Below are 20354 nucleotides of genomic sequence, written 5' to 3' on the forward strand. Positions count from 1 at the left end.
TGCTTTTTGAAGCCCTTTCAGCAGTATCTTCATATTCACTTCCTCTCTAGATCTCCAAGAGACCCAAATTGGGGTAGAAAACAATGGGAATAAAAAATTGCCTTTCACAGTGGTTTAAAATTCACAATAATATTATAATTTAAAAGTTACAGAGATTATTGTTAATAAGTTAAACAACACTTTGGGCAGCATTGAATGTCAATGCCCAGAAATATTTAGAACATCAGAAGCTTGGCATCTTCAGGACACAATGGGAAAATCTTTAGAATAATTCCAGGTTCCTCCACTGAGTGGGTTTTCAAAGCAGTTTTCCCGATTTTCTTAACCTCTCCTAACTTCCTACACTGATATGAACTATGGGATTAAATAAGTAACTTGAATAAGTGTTAGGATAAGGTGAGCCTGGCTGGCTCAGTAAGTGGAGCTTGTGACTCTTGATCTTGGGGTCTTGAGTTCAAGCCCCATTTTGACGATGGAGACTACTTAAAAAAAAGATTAAAGCAGATTACAATTTAGAATACCACTTGTTTACACTAATTTTGTAAACATTAATTTCCTACCCTCTATATCATCTTTCCCAGAGGAAATACCTGTTCTGACTGATCCTTTTCGATCATCTTAAAAACCAACAACAATTCACATACACAATTCTCTTTACCTTAGGGGCAGGATTTCATTTTTATAATTATCATCATCATCACCATCACCATCACCATCACTGTCACCACCTGGAGTGATTGTTGAGTGTGTATCCATGGGGAAGCTTAAATAACCTGTACATAACTCCTGATGGGCCATTACATACATAAAAGGTCACTGTGTACATGACGTGTTTGTCAACCTTTTTTCATTATCACCCTCTCCAAGGATCCTTTTCAGACATTTTTGGCTGAATCATCTGCAACCCCACTCCCCAATGGAATATGACATTAAAAAATGCTTATTTACTTATTTTTGAGGGAGAAAGAGAAAGAGAGGTAGAGAAAGAGAGAGAAATAGAAAGGGGGCAAGGGGAAGAGAGAGAGAGAGAGAGAGAGAGAGAGAGAGAGAGAGAGAGAGAGAATCCCCAATCAGGCTCCACACTCTCAGTGCAGAGCCTGATGTGAGGCTCAAACCCATGAGCCATGAGATCATAATTTGAGCCAAAACCACGAGTCAGACACTTAACCAACTGAGGACCAAATGAGAAATATGACATTTTTAATATCACAAATGTATTTTATTTGTTTTTATACTGTGGTCCTTTGAAGGTTCACCAACCATTTTAATATCTATGAAAACTCTACCCCCAAGAATCAATCTTCAACCCTCTGGTGTAATGTCAACTTTGTTGAGAATGCATGATGTATTGTAATTAAGGAAAAAGCTGGAATGCCATTCTTGCTTCATCCATATCTGTGTCCATACTAGAAAATCCATTACAACTAGATGCCCAGCCTTGATGGACCATCCACGGAGATACCCCCAGTTTTTATGAAGCCCAGCGTTTATGAAGTTTATGAAAGTCCCTACTCCTGAAGAGACCTGTAGACCTCCAACCTAATCCCTTCTCTGTGTCCTCAGAGGCTTTTTCCTACCTACCAGGTACAAGCATCCAAATCATTTCCATAAATTTAATTTCCAAACGCAGGCTTCAGACAGCTTCTGCTTCCAGGCCCCTCCCCAACTCCCCCTGAGGCCGGGGCAGGGGGGGAACCAAGCCTGGCACCCTACAGCAGGGAGTGGAAACACCAGAAGAACAGAGATTAACCACCTCAATAGAACGTGTCCTGATACCTTTGCTAAAACTTGCCGTTAGTAACTAATGGTGCCCAGACTGTCATGTCCCATTCCTGGCTCTGGCAGTCGGCATGGGGAGCAACCTTTTTGTCATTTGTGTCTGTGCCCAGGAACATGTGCTTTGGAGTAACATACATCTATGAAGAGAGAATACTGATACCTCACTAGCAGGGCTATTGTGAGATTAAATCCCACCACTAAGATGAAGAACCTGACCTAGGCACATCAAAACAATCTGCTCCATAAATATTAGCTATTTTTCCTCTTTCAATTGGAGAATTGATGTGGTCCTGAACTTCCCTGTCACCCAGGGCCCCTTAACCAGATTGCAGCTCAGAATCACTTTGGGGATCCTTTTCTAAACCCTCCTCTGAATTTCCCTTCTTGGTAGAAATAAGACTTCCATTTCAAGGCCATTCAAATCATTAAGGCATGATAATATGGACCTCAGGAAATGAATATGTTCATTTAACACTTAATAGTGTATGCCAGTGTCCACTTCCCCTTCATTCCATCAGCGTCAGGTATTAACAGATTTTTTTCTTTATTGCCAATTCTGTTCTGCTCATTTTTCCCAAACTAGGCACATTGGAAAAGTCATCTCAGTCAGTTGTTAAACTTAGATTCATAGGCTCCTCTCCTAGGGTTGCTAGATCTAGCAACTACATGTACAGGATGCCCAGTTGAACTTGAATTTCAGACAAAGTCATATTGCATGTGAAATACTTACACTAATAATTATTTGTTAGTTATCTGTAATTCAAATTTAACTTGGTGTCCTGATTTTATCTGGCTACCCTACACAAGTAAAGCTCTGTGGAGGAGAACCAAGATGCATAGGTGAACAGCTACAGCTGAGTCCTCAGTAACAATGTACAGCAATGACCCACGTGAGTGACTGGATGTTCCAGGTGATTGGAGCCTCCAGATGACTGCAGCTCCAGGTGACAAATATCACATGGAGCAGAAAACTAGCTGAGCCCAGTCAGCGCACAGAATGCTGAGGGATTAAAAACTGGCTATTGGTGATGTTTGTTAAACAGAAATGGATATCCAAAACATGTGCTTTTGGTGAACTCTCTTTTTCTGTGGTCTGTAATCATTGGATAAGATAGGGATTTTGCTTATTCTTGAAGGTTTTGTAGGACTTAATTATAATTTTGGCTATGGTTAGTGTGAGTTTAAGTGTGGGTATTGATTTTGAACATTTCTTCAATTCCTTTTTGAAAAGATTTCCAACTAAAATTTTCATGATTTATGATTTTCATCCTACTCTTGGAATTTAGAAATTTATTCCAATCCCCTTCTGCAAGGAGAGAGTTCTATGAAATCATACTTGTCAAGGAAATGATAGGGTAAATGCTTCAAACTGCTCCCTGAGACACATGGAAAACCATATCCTCAGAAGGTGGCTTGGTAAATACATAATCAGAAAAGGACTATTTAGTCATCTTGAGAACTTTTCTCAAAGAAATTGTCCTGAAATACTTTTTCCTGCTACAGAGATAGCCTTGCAAGGAAGCCACTCTTCTTGAATACACATAGAATTTTTTCAAGAGACAGCAGATACATATGCATTGTAGTCCTTGATTTTTCTGACTGCCCCTGTGCAGCACTGATGGATAGAAATGTGTGTCCAATTCTGGGGTTCATTAATAGGAAACCTAATTCCCTTGTGGCAAATCTAAGCCACATTCTCCAATATTACCTGTATAAAAAATAAAGTAGATATACTTTTCCTTTATTCCTTTTTCATATTTTTAGGTGTTTTAAGAGCCCAGATGTGGAGAAGGGGTGTATTTTGGGTGTTCCTTAAAGGCCCATGCATTTTGGAACAAGACCATAAGAACACTTGGGGAGACAGCAAGACACAGAAAAGGGAAGAAGACCTGTAAGTCTATTTTTAGAATCATCCCGGAGGGCAGAGGAAAACGTGCTCCATAAGGGCAGCTTGCTACAGTTTTGAAGAGAGAGGGCTTGAGCCATGCAAGTCATTTGTCCTTCCAACCTCATTAATCAGGTAAGTGATTCTTTTGGGAGTGAGTGTATAAAGATGTTAAATGTGTTTGGTTGTAGATGTCCCTATACCTGTAAGAAAATATGGGAAATGGAAGATAAGAATTCCCCAGGAAAAAAAGCAATGTGTGGTTCAACTGTCTAGGTGTCTGCCTACTAACTGACTGTAACAGTATAGGCCTGAATCCCTGAAATTACTCTGAGATTTCTGAAATGACATTATTTGTGTATGTATCTAGATCAATCAGTGACTTTTTTTTTTTGTTCAGTCACATTGTTATAGACAATCTTTCAGTTTTCTGCCACAGATAGCTACTTGCTTAGCATGGCCTTGAATTTTATGTTTACCCTCCGAGGGCTAGTTTACCTTCCAGAATTCTAAGCTATCTCCCTGGGGCTCTGCATATTGATGATACTCTCCTAGTGTCTCTTCAAAGGAAGCAAAATTGTTGAAGACAGGGACATATTTTGTTCCTTCAACACGGGGAGAGTTCCATAAATTGCTCAATCCCAGTCTGGTGCCTCTAATTACTATGCTTTCTCACGTGATGGCCTGAAAAGTCAGGTGCTTTGCTTGCAACTCTGGGTGACCAGGTAGAGGAGTGTGAAGAGGCATTATGGGTGTGGAGGTCTGGCCCACGCTTCGTGGTTGCCATAGAAACCTGACGTCACGTGGCGACCGTGACGACTTTTTAATAGAGACAGAAGTGCCCTCCATAGCAGAGCAGGGGCCCGCCTTCAGGTGTTTGGGGGCGTTGTTGAGGGTGTGGGTCCCCGCGGTCGGGGCTGAACCGCCCTGGGATGGAAGGAGACAAAGGGATTCAGATCCAAGTTGCTTCGTTCTTGCCTTGGGAGTCAGCACGGCCGCTGTCTCGTAGGTAAAACCATTGGGAATCTCTCGCCCGGGCGCAGTTAGTGTGGGTCCTGCCCCAGGGGTGTCCTGGAGATGCTTTCCTTTAAAGACAGAGACGCGGGAGTTAAGACAGATAAGGACTCTGAGCCCGAGCCCTCTATAAAATGGGGATGAGAATGCTTCACCCACAGGATTGCTGAAAACAGCCAGTGATACAAATGAGTGAACTCATAGCCCTGTGTGCTCATGAATGTCTGTATGAATTCAGGTCACTTCTTCTCAACTTTGTTTTTGGAGGATAAATGAGAAAGGAGGAAAAAAAGGCTCCGTGAGAAGCCCATTAAAACATGTGGTTGTTACAATCACGACCCAGTTGTATCAGTGTCATTGCCACTAACCCAGTGTCTGGCATGGTGCTGAGCCCAATCATAGTGATTGCTGGATCTGTTTCTCCCTGTGCAGCTCTTCATGACGGTGGCCCAGCTCATATCAGGTGCGTGAAGAGGGCAGGTTCTGAGGATGTGTGTCCTGATGGCTGCTGAAGCTTCTACTCCAGGTTCAAGGTCAGCAGTTCTCAGGAGACCCCAACACTTCACACCCCTGGTGGAAATTGATGCCTGGCACAAGTGAGTTAATAGTTCTGAGCAAAAAGTATGATGTGGAAATAGCTCTTGTGAGATTCACAAAGTGGTCTAATGGGAGAAGAGTTTAGCAGGTGGAATTTCATTCCTTCAGCAGCTATATGATTTGTAGTAGCCCTTGAGGTCCATCTTAGAGAAACCCTTTTTTGCTGAAAAATAATTGTCTAGTTGGTGAAGGAAGTTTGTCTTTAACATGCATTTACAATAAATATACTTAAAATTTTCTCACCATATAAATAATAAATAGGCAATTCTCATGTACCTCATAGATGGGTGTGGAAATATGCAGTTGTTAGATCCTCATAGCAATTTGATATTGTAATATAGACTTCCCCCTGGTGATCAGAGTTTTCTTCCATTATATAATGACATTTTTAAATTTTAAATTAAATTAAATTAATTTCTATTTAATTTTATTTTATATTAAATATAATTTATTGTCAAATTGGTTTCCATACAACACCCAGCGCTCATCCCAACAGGTGCCTTCTTCAATGCCCATTACCCACTTTCCTCTCTACCCTACCCCCAATCAACCTTCAGTTTGTTCTCAGTGTTCAAGAGTCTCTTATGGTTTGCCTCCATGACATTTTTTTTTTAATTTTTTTTGTTTTTTTTTTCCAACGTTTATTTATTTTTGGGACAGAGAGAGACAGAGCATGAACGGGGGAGGGGCAGAGAGAGAGGGAGACACAGAATCGGAAACAGGCTCCAGGCTCTGAGCCATCAGCCCAAAGCCTGACGCGGGGCTCGAACTCACGGACCGCAAGATCGTGACCTGGCTGAAGTCGGACGCTTAACCGACTGCGCCACCCAGGCGCCCCAATGACATTTTTTTAAAGAGCCAGAAATTTTCCAAGTATTAGTTTAAAATGTCAGTAACTAGAATGTACTATTTATTTTATTATTTCATTTTGTTTTGTTTTGCTTTTTAAGTAGATTTCACACCCAGTGTGGGGCTCTAACTCATGACCTCGAGATCAAGTCACATGCTCCACCAACTGAGCCAGCCAGGTGCCCCTAGAACTTAATATTTTAAAAATCATTTGTTACCCTAGAGTTTGCCCTATTATAATGATACTCAGCCACACCATGTTCCCTAAAATAACCAGTTACTCATTGATATCATTATGACTATTTTCTCAATAGTTTTTCTGTACTTTGGAAGGAAATGGACATTAGCTTTCCCTAAATATTTGGATATATTTCATTGGAAATGATTATTTCTGTTTTGGTTCTATGTACCATGGATCAATTTGACAAGATGTATAGGGTGGATCTGTTAATACTATAAGAACATAATCGTGGGAATCTTTCATTTAATTAACTGCATCACAGAATTATGAATATATAAATACAAATATTTTATTCAGGTATGATTAATGTCAATATACTATACACATTTAGTTTTTGCTTTAATAATTTTTGATATGTATGCACTTGTGAATCCAATACTGCAGTCAAGATAATGAAAATAACCACCTCAAAAAACTTCTTCATATCCCTTTGTAGTGCTCCCATCTACCTCCCTCCAGTCTTTCTCTCCTTGTCACTCTTACCCCATTCTCAGCCAACCACTGATATTCTGTCACTATGGATTAGGGTTATTTCCTATAATTTTATGTGAATGGAACCATACAATGTGTATTCTGTTTTGCCAATCTTCTTTCCTTCAACCTAATTATTTGTAGATTTATCCATTTTTTACATGCGTTAATATTTCCTTCCTTTTATTGCCTAATATTCCATTTTATGGATATACCACAATTTGTTCTTTCTGTTCACTTGGTAATGGGTGTTTGGGTTGCTTTCAATCTTATAAATGAAGCTGCTATGGACATTTAGATATGTCTTTGCTTGGACATATGCTTTCTCTCTCTAATGCTGAAGTGTATTTATTAAGAGGATTTGTAAGAACGCCTAGGTGGCTCAGTCGGTTAAGCATCTGACTTCAGCTCAGGTCATGATCTCTCAGTTTGAGAGTTTGAGCCCCATGTCAGGCTCTGTGCTGACAGCTCAGAGCCCAGAGCCTGCTTCGGATTTTGTCTCCCTCTCTCTCTGCCCCTTCCCTGCACTCTCTCTCAAAAGAAAGAAATAAACATTAAAAAAATAATAAGAGGATTTGTAAAATTAACTTTGTAAGAAAGTGTTAAACTGTTTTGCAACATGGTTGTGCAATGTTTCATTGTCACCAGTAGCATATGAGAGTTCCATCCTCCACAACTCTGTCAGGACTTGGTATGGTCAGTGTTTTTATTTTAGGCATTCTCAGAGGCATATAGTGGGATTACATTTTCCTAATGACTAATGATGTTCAGCATCTTTTCATTTGCTTACTTGACATTTGTATTCCTTCTTTGGTGGAGCATCTTTTCAAATCTTTTGCCCACTTATTTATTTGGTGTTGGTTTTCTTTGTATTGACTTTGCAAGGTTTTTTATTCTGGATACAAGTTCTTTATCAGACATAAGATTTGCAAATATTTTTTTGCAGTCAGAAGCTTGCCTTTTAATTCTTCCAGCAGTGTCTTTGAAAGAACAGAAGTTTTTAATTTTGAGGACATCTAAGTTTTAATTTGTTCATTTTTGGTTTTTATATTGCTTTTGGTGTCATATCTAGGAAATTTTCACCTCACTTAAGGCCACAAGATTTTTTCTTGTGTTTTCTTCTAGAATTTGTATAGTTTTAGCCCTTATACTTTTGTTAGTGATTCATTTTGAGTTGACTTTTGCATATGGTACAATATATGGATCACAGTTTATGTTTGTGTATATGTATACACACTTGTCTTGGAAGCATTAGTTGAGAAGGCTATCCTTTCTTCACTGAATTGACTTTGTAGGTTTGTCAAAAACCAGTTATCTATATATGTGTGGGTATTTGTAGACTCTTCATTTTGTTCCTTTGATATACATTTCTACATATGTCCCAATAGCACATTGTATTGATTACTGTAGATTCATAATGAGTCTTAAAATAATGTAATGCTTATTTTCCAACTGTCTTCTTCTTTTTCAAAGTTGTTTTCATAGTCTAGGCGCTTTGTATTTCCACATGACTTTTAGAAAAAGCCTGTTAATTTCTTCTCAAAAAAAATGTATGCTAGGATTTTTTGGAATTGCATTTCATCTATGATCACCGTGGGGTGAACAGACATCTTAATGATATTGAGGGTTTTTTATAAAGGTTTATTTATTTATTTTGAGAGACATGGTAGGGGCAGAGAGAGAGAGGGAGAGAGAGAATCCCAAGCAGACTCTGTGCTGTCAACGCAGAGCCTGAAGTGGTACTCAATCTCACAAATGACCTGAGCTGAAATCAAGAGTCAGATGCTTAACTGACTGAGCCACCCAAGGCGCCTCATGATACTGAGTCTTCTGACCCCTGAAGATGATATGTCCCTCCTTTATTTAGGCCTTGTCTAATTTGTCTCAGCAATGTTTTGCACTGTTCAGAGTATAGTCCTTGCACAGCAGTGGACATAATTGTCTTATATAGATTACCTCTGTGTAGTTCATACTTTCTGATGCTGCTGTCAGCGGCAGTATTTTTTTTACCCAGTTTTGCCTATCCCCTCATCCCTCTCCCCTCTGGCAACCACCATTTTTTTCTGTGTATTTATGAGTCTGTTTCTGCTTTTTTGTTTGTTCATTTGTTTTATTTTTCATATTCCACATATAGGTGAAATCATATCGTATTTGTATTTCTCTGACTTATTTCACTTAGCTTAATACTCTGTACGTTCATCCATGTTGTGACAAATAGCAAGATCTTATTCTTTTTTATGGTTGAGTAATATTACTGTGTGTGTGTGGGTGTGTGGGCGTGTGAGTGTATAGCACATTTCTTTATCCATTCACCTATCATGGACACTTAGGTTACTTTCATATCTTGGCTATTGTAAATAATGCTGCAGTAAATGTAGGGTTATTTACATCTCTTTAAACTAGTGTTTTCTTTTGGGGGGTGTAAATATCCAGTAGTGAAATTACTGAGTTGTATGGCAGTTCCATTTTTATTTTTTTGAAGAATGTCCATACTTTTTTCCACAGTTGCTGTACCAATTTACGTTCCCACCAACAGTTCACAAAGGTTCCCTTTTCTTCATATCCTTGACAGCACTTGTTATTTCTTGTCTTTTTAATATTAGGCATTCTGATGGATGTGAGGTGATATCGCATTGTGGTTTTGATTTGCATTTTCCTGATGATTAATGATGTTGAGTATCTTTTCATGTGTCTGTTGGCCATCTCTATGCCTTCTTTGGAAAAATGTCTTTTCAGGTCCTCTGCCCATTTTTTAAATCAAATTATTTGTGGGTTTTTCTTTTTTGCTGTTGAATTGTATATGTTCTTTATATATTTTGGATATTAACCCTTTACCAGATATATTATTCACAAATATATTCTTCCATTCAGTAGGTTCCCTCAATGGTAGTATTTTTATTACATTTCCCAGGTATTACATTTTCACTGCACTGTCAGTAGCCAATTATTGCCAGGAATCTTTTTGGTTGAAAGCACATGTTACTCTAAGTCAGAAAAGATACTTGATGCTTAACACCTGTATTAGTCAGACTTCTCCAGAAGAACAGAATGATAGCATGTTTATATATAGATAGAGATTTATTTTAAGTAACTGACTCATGAGATTGTGGAGGGTTGGCAGGTCCAAAATCTGATAAGGAAGGCTGGCAGGCTGGAGACTGAGGAGTGAGTTACAGTTGGAGTCTGAAGGCTGTCTGCTAGAGAACCACAAGGTGCTGATGTTGAGGATGAATTCCAAAGGCAGTCTCCTGGCAGAATCCCTTCTGGCTCAGGGGAAATCAGCCATTTAGGCTGTTCAGGCCTTCAAGTGATTGGATGAGGACCACTCACCTTATGGCAGACTGCTTGACTCAAAGATGACCCGTTTAAATGTGTATCTTCTTCAAAAGTAGTCTCACAGAAACATCCAGAATGTTTGATCAAATATTTGGACATTGTGGCCCTGCCAAGTTGACACATAAAATTTATCCTCACAATATTCATTTGCCTAGATTTCTATATTAGTTTTTAGATATTATTGGCAAAGTACTTAAACATAGGGAGAAAAATGTTCCAGAGAAAATTCTATAGGTCACCTCGAGAAAAATCAGTCACTAAAATGAAATAGATTAGTAGTGTTCAACCTTATATGTGTGGTTAAAATTGAATTGTGGAGTTTTCCTTCTTTATCCCCAAATAAATCCACCTTGATGAATTTCTGGGTTCTTGGGTGATAAGGAGGAGAGATTATGTATAACTGTGTGTGTGTGTGTGTGTGTGTGTGTGTGTGTGTGTGTGTATTGTTGAAGCTGTGAGGAATATGTATTAAGAGGAATATGTGTGGTGAGTTACTGTGAGTTATGTCAGTTCTCCTCAGTTGCTAGCATGTAAGGAGACAAGTCAGGATGGTTGCTGTGTTTTGTTTTTTTTTTTGAGCTTTTCTTGGCCAGCATGGTTACCATTGTGGCTCTGTGACTCCTGTGGGACTTGGTACAGCCTGAAAATGCATTTATGATTCTTATCTGAATCACCCATTACTATGATAGTTGTTAAGTGTTGCTTTTATAATTCTGTCATTCCTTCTAGATATATTAATTGACATTCAAATGTTGGGTAGAGCTTCCCATTGTCCCCTTTTATTCATTCATTCATTCATTCATTCATTCATTCACTCATCCATTTATTTAACTATTATGCCTCATAGATTCTTATTTTGCTGAAAGGGTTACCATCTAGCATTATAATTATTTGTTTTGTTGGTCACATTGTCACAGAATTGGCCAGTTTTTTCCCCTTCAAGTTAGCTTCTGTGTCCACTTGTTTCCTCCATAGAATTCTTTGAGCATGGATTTTGTTCTTTGAGCCTGAGTATCTCCCAATCTGTAGAAAGGAAGTAATAATGTCCATCTCAGATCATCAGTTTAAGGATTTAAAGAAAAAAATCTGAAAATAACTTGAAAACAACAACCTATAGCATGGGGCATGTAGGAGGACCTCAAAATATTAGTTCCTCATTCTAATTTTGCCTCCTTCATTCTGTCAACGTGATGCCCTGACATGAACATTATAGCATGACTACCAGAGAGAATACTTGGACATGAAACAGCAAGCAGGGATGAACCCACATTTCCATGATGTGAAGACTTCAGTGTCACTGATGTGTGCAGGGAGGGGGCTGTGGGATGGAGCTGCGGAAGAGGCACAGCATCACTGCATAGCTTCCAGTGACCCGAGTGGGGACAGGCGAGAACATGCTCATCCCTTTCCTCTGTGTTTCATATGCTTTCCCTTCCTCTAGCTTTCCTTTCTACCCCATGTGCTGTCAGGTGTTGTCAGCCTGATCCATCTTTTATTAAATTTTCAATCCACCTGTAAACTCAGGTTTTTTGTAGCTTAAAGATAATTGCTTAGATTTAAATTAATTTAACAGATATAAGGAGTGATGTTTTAATTCTATAATTTCTTCTGCGTTTATTAGTTAGGATTCTATAAAACAAAATTCCTTTTGTCAACTACATGGTTACACTGTGGTATGGTCCACACAGAAGGGAAGGATGAATGCTTACTTCTTTTGCACTGTGTCCACTTTTAATTTTTAAAAAAATTTTTAAAATGTTTATTTATTGATTTTGAGAGAGAGAAAGCGAGTGAGCAGGGGAGGGGCAGAGAGAGAGAGGAAGAGAGAGAATTCCAGGCAGGTTCTTTGCTGTCAGCACAGTGCTCATTCTCACGAACCATGAGATCATGACCTGAGTAGAAACCAAGAGTCGACACTTAACTGATTGAGCCACCCAGGCACCCCCTATGTCCACTTTTTAAAATAATGGGTTGTTTTCCTTGGATCCTCCAAAGGTGAACAATGAGTTTGTTTCGTGTGTTGTTTCTTTTTCTTTAAGAATGTCATCATGAACTCTAGATGTTTATATACTTGAGGTTTTAGTCTTTAGTCATTAATGTTTTTGATGTTCAATTGTTCTATCTTAGGCCTGTGGGAGCCTCTTTGGGTTGGCTTTTGTGTGTATGATATGCTTTCTGATATGAGCTGTTTGGTCCAGGGTCATCTGGAATCAGTTATTTCTTCAAGGAAACCTGGTTCTTTTAGGGGAAAATATTTTAGAGGATTAGGTCTGGGAACTAGAGATGCTCATTGCTACTGGGTTGGTCACTATTGATTGTCCTTTTTATTACATGGAGCCTGTAAATATGTATTATATTTTTATGGCAATATACATCATCTCCTTCCATCCTGGGCTTATAGGTTCCTCTGTCACCTTATAGGTAATCATTTTTATCAGTTGGGTTTGTTTTTTTTAAAATTTATGTCAAGTTAGCTTATAGTGCAACAATGATTTCAGGAGTATATTCCTTAATGTCCCTTACCCATTTAGCTCATCCCCCCTCCCACAACCCCTCCAGTAACTCTCTGTTTGTTCTCCATATTTAAAAGTCTCTTTTGTTTTGTACCTCTCCTTGTTTTTATATCATTTTTGCTTCCCTTCCCTTACATTCATCTGTTTTTTATCTTAAAGTCCTCATATGAGTGAAGTCATATGATATTTGTCTTTCTCTGACTAGTGACTAATTTCACTTAGCATAATACCCTCTAGTTCCATTCACGTAGTTGCAAATGGCAAGATTTCATTCTTTTTGATTGTCGAGTAATACTCCATTGTATATATAAATCACATCTTCTTTATCAGTTGGGTTTTAGCATTCCAGTTTTAAAAGATATAATTTGAAATATACATATATTAGTTTTCTCCCCTGTTCATTTTTTTAAAAAATTTTTTAACGTTTATTTATTTTTGAGACAGAGAGAGACATAGCATGAGCAGAAGAAGAGCAGAGAGAGAGGGAGACACAGAATCTAAAACAGGCTCCAGGCTCTGAGCTGTCAGCACAGAGCCTGACGCGGGGCTCGAACTCACGGACCGCGAGATTGTGACCTGAGTGGAAGTCGGATGCTTAACTGACTGAGCCACCCAGGCGCCCCTCTCCCCTGTTCATTTGTAAAAGATGCCATATTGTACACCAGTGTTGTGCAATAAAAATTTCTGCAGAAATGAAAATATTCTGTATCTGTGCTATCCAACTTGGTAGCCACTAGCTGCATGTGGGTGTACAGTGTCTAAAATGTGGTTATTGCAACTAAGGAACTGATTTTTTTAATTACACTGATTGTAACTAATTTAAATTTAAATAGACCTGTGTGGCTATGAATACTGTATTGGACAGAAACAGCTCTAAACATTTTTCTGCGCCTTGCCTTTTTCACCAAACAATATATCCATAGCAGTACAGAGAGGGAGTCCTCATTGCTTTTCTTTCTTTTTTCTTTTTTCTTTTCTCATTGCTTTTCTAGCTGCATAGTATGCCAGGATATCGATGTGCCATAGCTTAGTCATACAACTCACTATTGGTGGACAGCTGTTTGTTTCCAGTTTTCTGCTGTTATGAATTTTTCTTTAAGGAATAAACTTGTACATATGCCTTTTCATTTTTTGTATTATTTCTTTAGGATAGATTCTTAAAAGAGAGATTAGTGGTTCTAAGAGGAAATACATATGTAATTTTACTAGAGAGCTCAAATTCCATCCACAGGGTTTGTACCATTTTATATTACCTTTAGTGATGCATGGGAATGCTGATTTCCTCACAGACTATCTAATTGGTGAGAAGAGGTAGGTTTTCCCCCCTTTTGAATGTCTTATCTTGAGTTAGGTTGGGCAATTTTAGATGTTTAGGGAATTTTTGGTGAAATACTTGTTTGTGTGTATTGCTCCTTTGTTCTTTCCCGGTGTGTGTGTGTGTGTGTGTGTGTGTGTGTGTGTGTATGGATATTTCTCTCTCCATTTTTTCATGACTATCTATATATTTTTAACATAACCATTTGTGATGTAAGTTGTAAATATTTTTCCCAATTTTATTTTGATGAGGCCCCAACAGTTCATTTCTGCTTTTGTTTCCCTTGCCTCTGGAGACATGTTGAGTAAGAAGTTGCTGCAGCCGAGGTCAAAGAAGTTTTTGCCTGCTTTCTCCTCTAGGATTTTGATGGCTCCCTGTCTTACGTTTACATCTTTCATCCCTTTGAGTTTATTTTTGTGTATGGTGTAAGAAAGTGGTCCAGGTTCATATTTCTGCATGTCACTGTCCAGTTTTCCCAACACCACTTGCTGAAGAGACTTTTTTTTCCATTGGATATTCTTTCCTGCTTTGTCAAAGATTAGTTGGTCATATGTTTGTGGGTCCATTTCTGGGTTCTCTATTCTGTTCCATTGATCTAAGTGTCTGTTTTGTGCCAGTACCATACTGTCTTGATAATTACAACTTTGTAATTAATACATCTTGAAGTCTGGGATTGTGATGCCTCCAGCTTTGGTTTTCTTTTTCAGGATTGCTTTGGGTATTCGAGGTGTTTTCTGGTTCCATACAAATTTTAGGATTGCTTGTTCTAGCTCTGTGAAGAATGCTGGTGTTATTTTGATAGGGATTGCATTGAATATGTAGATTGCTTTGGGTAGTATCGACATTTTAACAATATTTTTTCTTCCAATCCATGAACATGGATTTTGCTGTAGTTTTTCCATTGCTTCAATTTCTTTCATAAGCTATCTATAGTTTTGAGTGTATAGATTTTTCACCTCTTTGGTTAGATTTATTCCTAGGTATGTTATGGTTTTTGGTGCAATTGTAAATGGGATCAATTCCTTGATTTCTCTTTCTGTTGCTTCTTATTGGTGTATAGAAATGCAACCAATTTCTGTGCATTGATTTTATATCCTGTGACTTTGCTGAATTCATGGATCAGTTCTTGCAGTTTTTTGGTGGAATCTTTTGGGATTTCCACATAGAGTATCATGTCGTGTGCGAGGAATGAAATTTTGACTTCCTCCTTGCCGATTTGGATGCGTTTTATTCCTTTGTGTTGTCTGATTGCTGAGGCTAGGACTTCCAATACTATGTTGAATAACAGTGGTGAGAGCGGATATCTCTGCTGTGTTCCCAACCTTAGGGGGGAAGCTCTCAGTTTTTCCCTATTGAGGATGATATTAGCTGTGGGTCCTTCATATATGGCTTTTATGATCTTGAGGTATGATCATTTTATCCCTACTTTCTTGAGGTTTTTTATCAAACAGGATCCTGTATTTTGTCAAATGCTTTCTCTGCATCTATTGAGAGGATCATGTAGTTCTTGTCTTTCTTTTATTGATATGATGTATCACATTTATTATTTTGGGGATATTGAATCAGTTCTGCATCCCAGGTATAAATCCCACTTGGTCGTGGTGAATAATTCTTTTAATGTATTGTTGGATCAGGTTGGCTAGTATCTTGTTGAGAATTTTTGTATCCATGTTCATCAGAGAAATTGGTCTGTAGTTCTCCTTTTTAGTGGGGTCTTTGTCTGTTTTGGAATCAAATCAAGGTAATGCTGGCTTCATAGAAAGAGTTTGGAAGTTTTCTTTCCATTTCTGTTTTTTGGAACAGCTTCAATTTTGTTTATTTTTTCAAAAAACCAACTCTTGGTTTCGTTGATCTGCTCTACAGTTTTTTTAGATTCTATATTGTTTATTTCTGCTCTGATCTTTATTATTTCTCTTCTTCTGCTGGGTTTAGGCTGCCTTTGCTGTTCTGCTTCTACTTCCTTTAGGTGTGCTGTTAGATTTTGTACTTGGGATTTTTCTTGTTTCTTGAGATAGGCCTGGATTGCAATGTATTTTCCTCTCAGGACTGCCTTCGCTGCGTCCCAAAGCGTTTGGATTGTTGTATTTTCATTTTCGTTTGTTTCCATATATTTTTAAATTTCTTCTCGAATTGCCTGGTTGACCCACTCATTCGTTAGTAGGGTGTTCTTTAACCTCCATGCTTTTGGAGGTTTTCCAGACTTTTTTCTCTGGTTGATTTCAAGCTTCACAGCATTGTGGTCTGAAAGTATTCATGGTATGATTTCAATTCTTGTAAACTTATGAAGGGCTGTTTTGTGACCCAGTATATGATCTATCTTGGAGAATGTTCCATGTGCACTCGAGAAGAAAGTATATTCTGTTGCTTTGGGATGCAGAGTTCTAAATATATCTGTCAAGTCCATCTGATCCAATGTCTCATTCAGGGCCCTTGTTTCTTTATTGACCGTGTGTCTAGATGATCTATCCATTTCTGTAAGTGGGGTGTTAAAGTCCCCTGCAATGACCACATTCTTATCAATAAGGTTGCTTGTGTTTATGAGTAATTGTTTTATATATTTGGGCGCTCCGGTATTCGGCGCATAGACATTTATAATTGTTAGCTCTTCCTGATGGATAGACCCTGTCACTATTATATAATGTCCTTCTTCATCTCTTGTTACAGCCTTTCATTTAAAGTCTAGTTTGTCTGATATAAGTATGGCTACTCCAGCTTTCTTTTGGCTTCCAGTAGCATGATCAATAGTTCTCCATCCCCTCACTCTCAATCTAAAGGTGTCCTCAGGTCTAAAATGAGTCTCTTGTAGACAGCAAATAGATGGGTCTTGTTTTTTTATCCATTCTGATACCCTCTGTCTTTTGGTTGGCGCATTTAATCCATTTACATTCAGTGTTATTATAGAAAGATATGGGTTTAGAGTCATTGTGATGTCTGTATGTTTTATGCTTGTAGTGATGTCTCTGATACTTTGTCTCACAGGGTCCCCCTTAGGATCTCTTGTAGGGCTGGTTTAGTGGTGACAAATTCCTTCAGTTTTTGTTTGTTTGGGAAGACCTTTATCTCTCCTTCTATTCTAAATGACAGGCTTGCTGGATAAAGGATTCTCGGCTGCATATTTTTTTCTGTCTAGCACACTGAAAATCTCGTGCCAACTCTTTCTGGCCTGCCAAGTTTCAAAAGAGAGATCAGTCACGAGTCTTATAGGTCTCCCTTTATATGTGAGGGCACGTTTACCCCTTGCTGCTTTCAGAATTTTCTCTGGAACAGCTTCAAAAGAATAGGTGTTGATTCTTCTTTAAATGTTTGGTGGAATTCCCTTGGAAAGGCATCTGGCCCTGGACTCTTGTTTTTTTGGGAGATTTTTGATTACTAATTTGATTTCTTTACTGGTTATGGGTCTGTTTAAATTTTTTATTTCTTCTTGTTTCAGTTTTGGTAGTTTATATGTTTCTAGGAATTTGTCCATTTCTTCCAGATTGCCCAATTTACTAGCATATAATTGCTCATAATATTCTTTTATTATTGTTTGTATTACTGCAGTGTTGGTTGCGATCTCTCTGCTTTAATTCTTGATTTTTTCTTTGGGTCCTTTCCTTTTTCTTTTTGATCAGTATGGCTAGGGGTTTATCAATTTTGTTTTCTTTCAAAGAACCAGCTCCTGGTTTCATTGATCTGTTCTACTGAGTTTTTTTTTTTTTTAATTTCAATAGCATTGATTTCTGCTCTAATCTTTATTATTTCCCATATTCTGCTGTTTTGGGATTTTATTTGGTGTTCTTTTTCAAGCTCCTTAAGGCACAATGTTAGCTTGTGTATCTGAGACCTTTCTTCCTTCTTTAGGAAGGCCTGGATTGCTATATACTTCCCTCTTATGACCGCCTTTGCTGCATCCCAGAGGTTTTGGGCTGTGGTGTTATCATTTTCATTGGCTTCCATGTACTCTCTAATTTCCTCTTTAACTTCTTGGTAAGCCCATTCATTCTTTAGTAGGATGTTCTTTAGTCCCCATGTATTTGTTGTGTTTCTAAATAAAAAAAAAAATAACGCTTATTTATTATCAAGAGACAGAGAGAGACAGAGCATGAGCATGGGAGGGTCAGAGAGACAGGGAGACACAGAATCCAAAGCAGGATCCAGGCTCTGAGCTGTCAGCACAGAGCCCGATGCGGGGCTTGAACCCCAAACTTTGAGATCATGGCCTGAGCCGAAGTTGGATACCCAACTGACTGAGCCACCCAGGCGCCCTTCTAAATTTTTTCTGGTGGTTGATTTTGTGTTTCATAGTTTTGTGGTCTGAAGATATGCACGGTATGATCTCAATCTTTTTGTACTTGTTGAGGGCTGATTTGTATCCCAAATATGTGATCATTCTGGAGAAGTTTCCATGTGCACTCGAGAAGAATGTGTATTCTTCTGTTTTAGGATAAAATGTTCTGAATATATCTGTTAAGTGCATCCAGTCCAGTGTGTCATTCAAAGCCATTGTTTCCTTGCTGCTTTTCTATTTAGATGATCTGTCCATGGCTGTAAGTGGGGTGTTGAAGTCCCCTGAGAATGTAAGGTTTATTTGAGCAATATGCTTGCACTTCCCTTAGGCATCTATTTTGTCCCTGACACTGTCATATAGATTCAAAAATTAGTTCTGGGGCCACCTAGTATTTAATTCCCTGGGTTTAGGGATGTTCCCCATTCTGATGTTGAGCCACTTCCCTATGGGTAGGTTTAGGGATATTTATTCATTATTATTATTTTTTCACCTTCAAAACCAAGACACTTTTATTATAGCTAAAAATGGGTAATGCACAAAAGGAAAAAAAAATCATTAAATACCCTTGAAAGTCTATTTCCTATGGATAAGCACTGTGATCATTTGTATATTTTTCTATTCCACTATGCAGATATAATTACACATTTTTAAGATTATGATTGCTTCATCTATTTATAGTTTTATAAATTACTTTTACATGCTAAACACATTAAAGTCAATTCAAGCCAATCAATATAAGCCCTCAGGGAACTGATACAAAGTGAGAGCAGAGCTAGGAAGAAAGCATAGTTTCCTGTGTTAAAGAGAAAGCTCCATGTTAGTGGAAGAAAAAAGATCCTTTTAATTTTATTGGCCCATGAATTGACAGAAAGATTAATGTAACGATAGAAAATAGTGACATAGGCCCAATTACATTAAAAAAAAAAACCTAGAGGATGACTAAATAGCATTTCACACCAGTGGAGGTACAATGCACGATTAAGAAGTAGTATTAAGATAGATAACCATAAGTTTAAAAAGTAAATAGGGGCCCATTTATCTTTTCTTAATAGCAGGATAGATTCCAATTGGTTCTGAATGAAATGTAAAAAAAATCCATATGAGTATTAGAAAAAACATAGGTGAATTATTCTATAAACTGGAAGTGGAGGCAAGTTTCCTCAATATAAATCAATATCCAGGAGCATTAAGGGAAAATATTGATATATTTGACAACATAAAAATAACATGACAATTCTGCATGGCAAAAACATGCTAGCCAATTAAAGACATTGGGAGACACATATTCAGCTAACATCTCTAACAAAGCGTTGATATCCCTGCTATATAAATGCTTATCAGTACAGGCATCATAAAACAACAGCCCTATCAAAGACATGTAAGAAATATAGCCTGTTAACAGAAAAAAAAGTTTTCTTTAAATGTATGAAAAGTCTCCAGCTTGCTTTAATTAAGAGAGATGCAATGAAAAACTACACTGAGATATTGTTTCTTAACTATTAGATTGCCAACGATCCAAATGTTTGTCAATACACTCAGTTGGTAGGAATGTGGGAAAACATGTCCTTTCTTACCCTGCTCACAGGGGTGCAAAATGGTACAATCACTGGAGTAGGTCTATTTTTTACTTGTTTTTAATTTACTTTTTTTTATTTTTTAAAATTCACATTCAAATTAGTTAGCATATAGTGCAACAATGATTTCAGGAGTAGATTCCTTAGTGCCCCTAACCCATTTAGCCCATCCTCCCTCCCACAACCCCTCAGTAACCCTCAGTTTGTTCTCCATATTTATGAGTCTTTTATGTTTCATCCCCTTCCCTGTTTTTATATTATTTTTGTTTCCCTTCCCTTATGTTCATCTGTTTTGTCTCTTAAAGTCCTCATATGAGTGAAGTCATATGATATTTGTCTTTCTTTGACTGACTAATTTCACTTAGCATAATACCCTCCAGCTCCATCCACGTAGTTGCAAATGGCAAGATTTCATTCTTTTTGATTGCCGAGTAATACTCCATTCTCTCTCTATATATATCACATCTTCTTTACCCATTCATCCATCAATGGACATTTGGGCTCTTTCCATAC

The 20354-nt window shown here is 38.0% G+C and overlaps 1 long non-coding RNA gene across 1 annotated transcript; it reads left to right on the forward strand.

The window, feature by feature from the left end:
• Window positions 1-4423: 4423 nt before the first annotated feature.
• On the forward strand, window positions 4424-13174 carry LOC121024977 (uncharacterized). The gene is made up of 3 exons (XR_005787895.1): window positions 4424-4673; window positions 5111-5274; window positions 13130-13174. It is a non-coding gene; the product is annotated as an uncharacterized LOC121024977 (long non-coding RNA).
• The last annotated feature ends 7180 nt before the right edge of the window (window positions 13175-20354 follow it).

The sequence above is a fragment of the Herpailurus yagouaroundi genome, unplaced genomic scaffold (genome assembly GCF_014898765.1).
Source record: "Herpailurus yagouaroundi ecotype Mexico unplaced genomic scaffold, PumYag 67416, whole genome shotgun sequence".
NCBI lineage: Eukaryota > Metazoa > Chordata > Mammalia > Carnivora > Felidae > Herpailurus > Herpailurus yagouaroundi.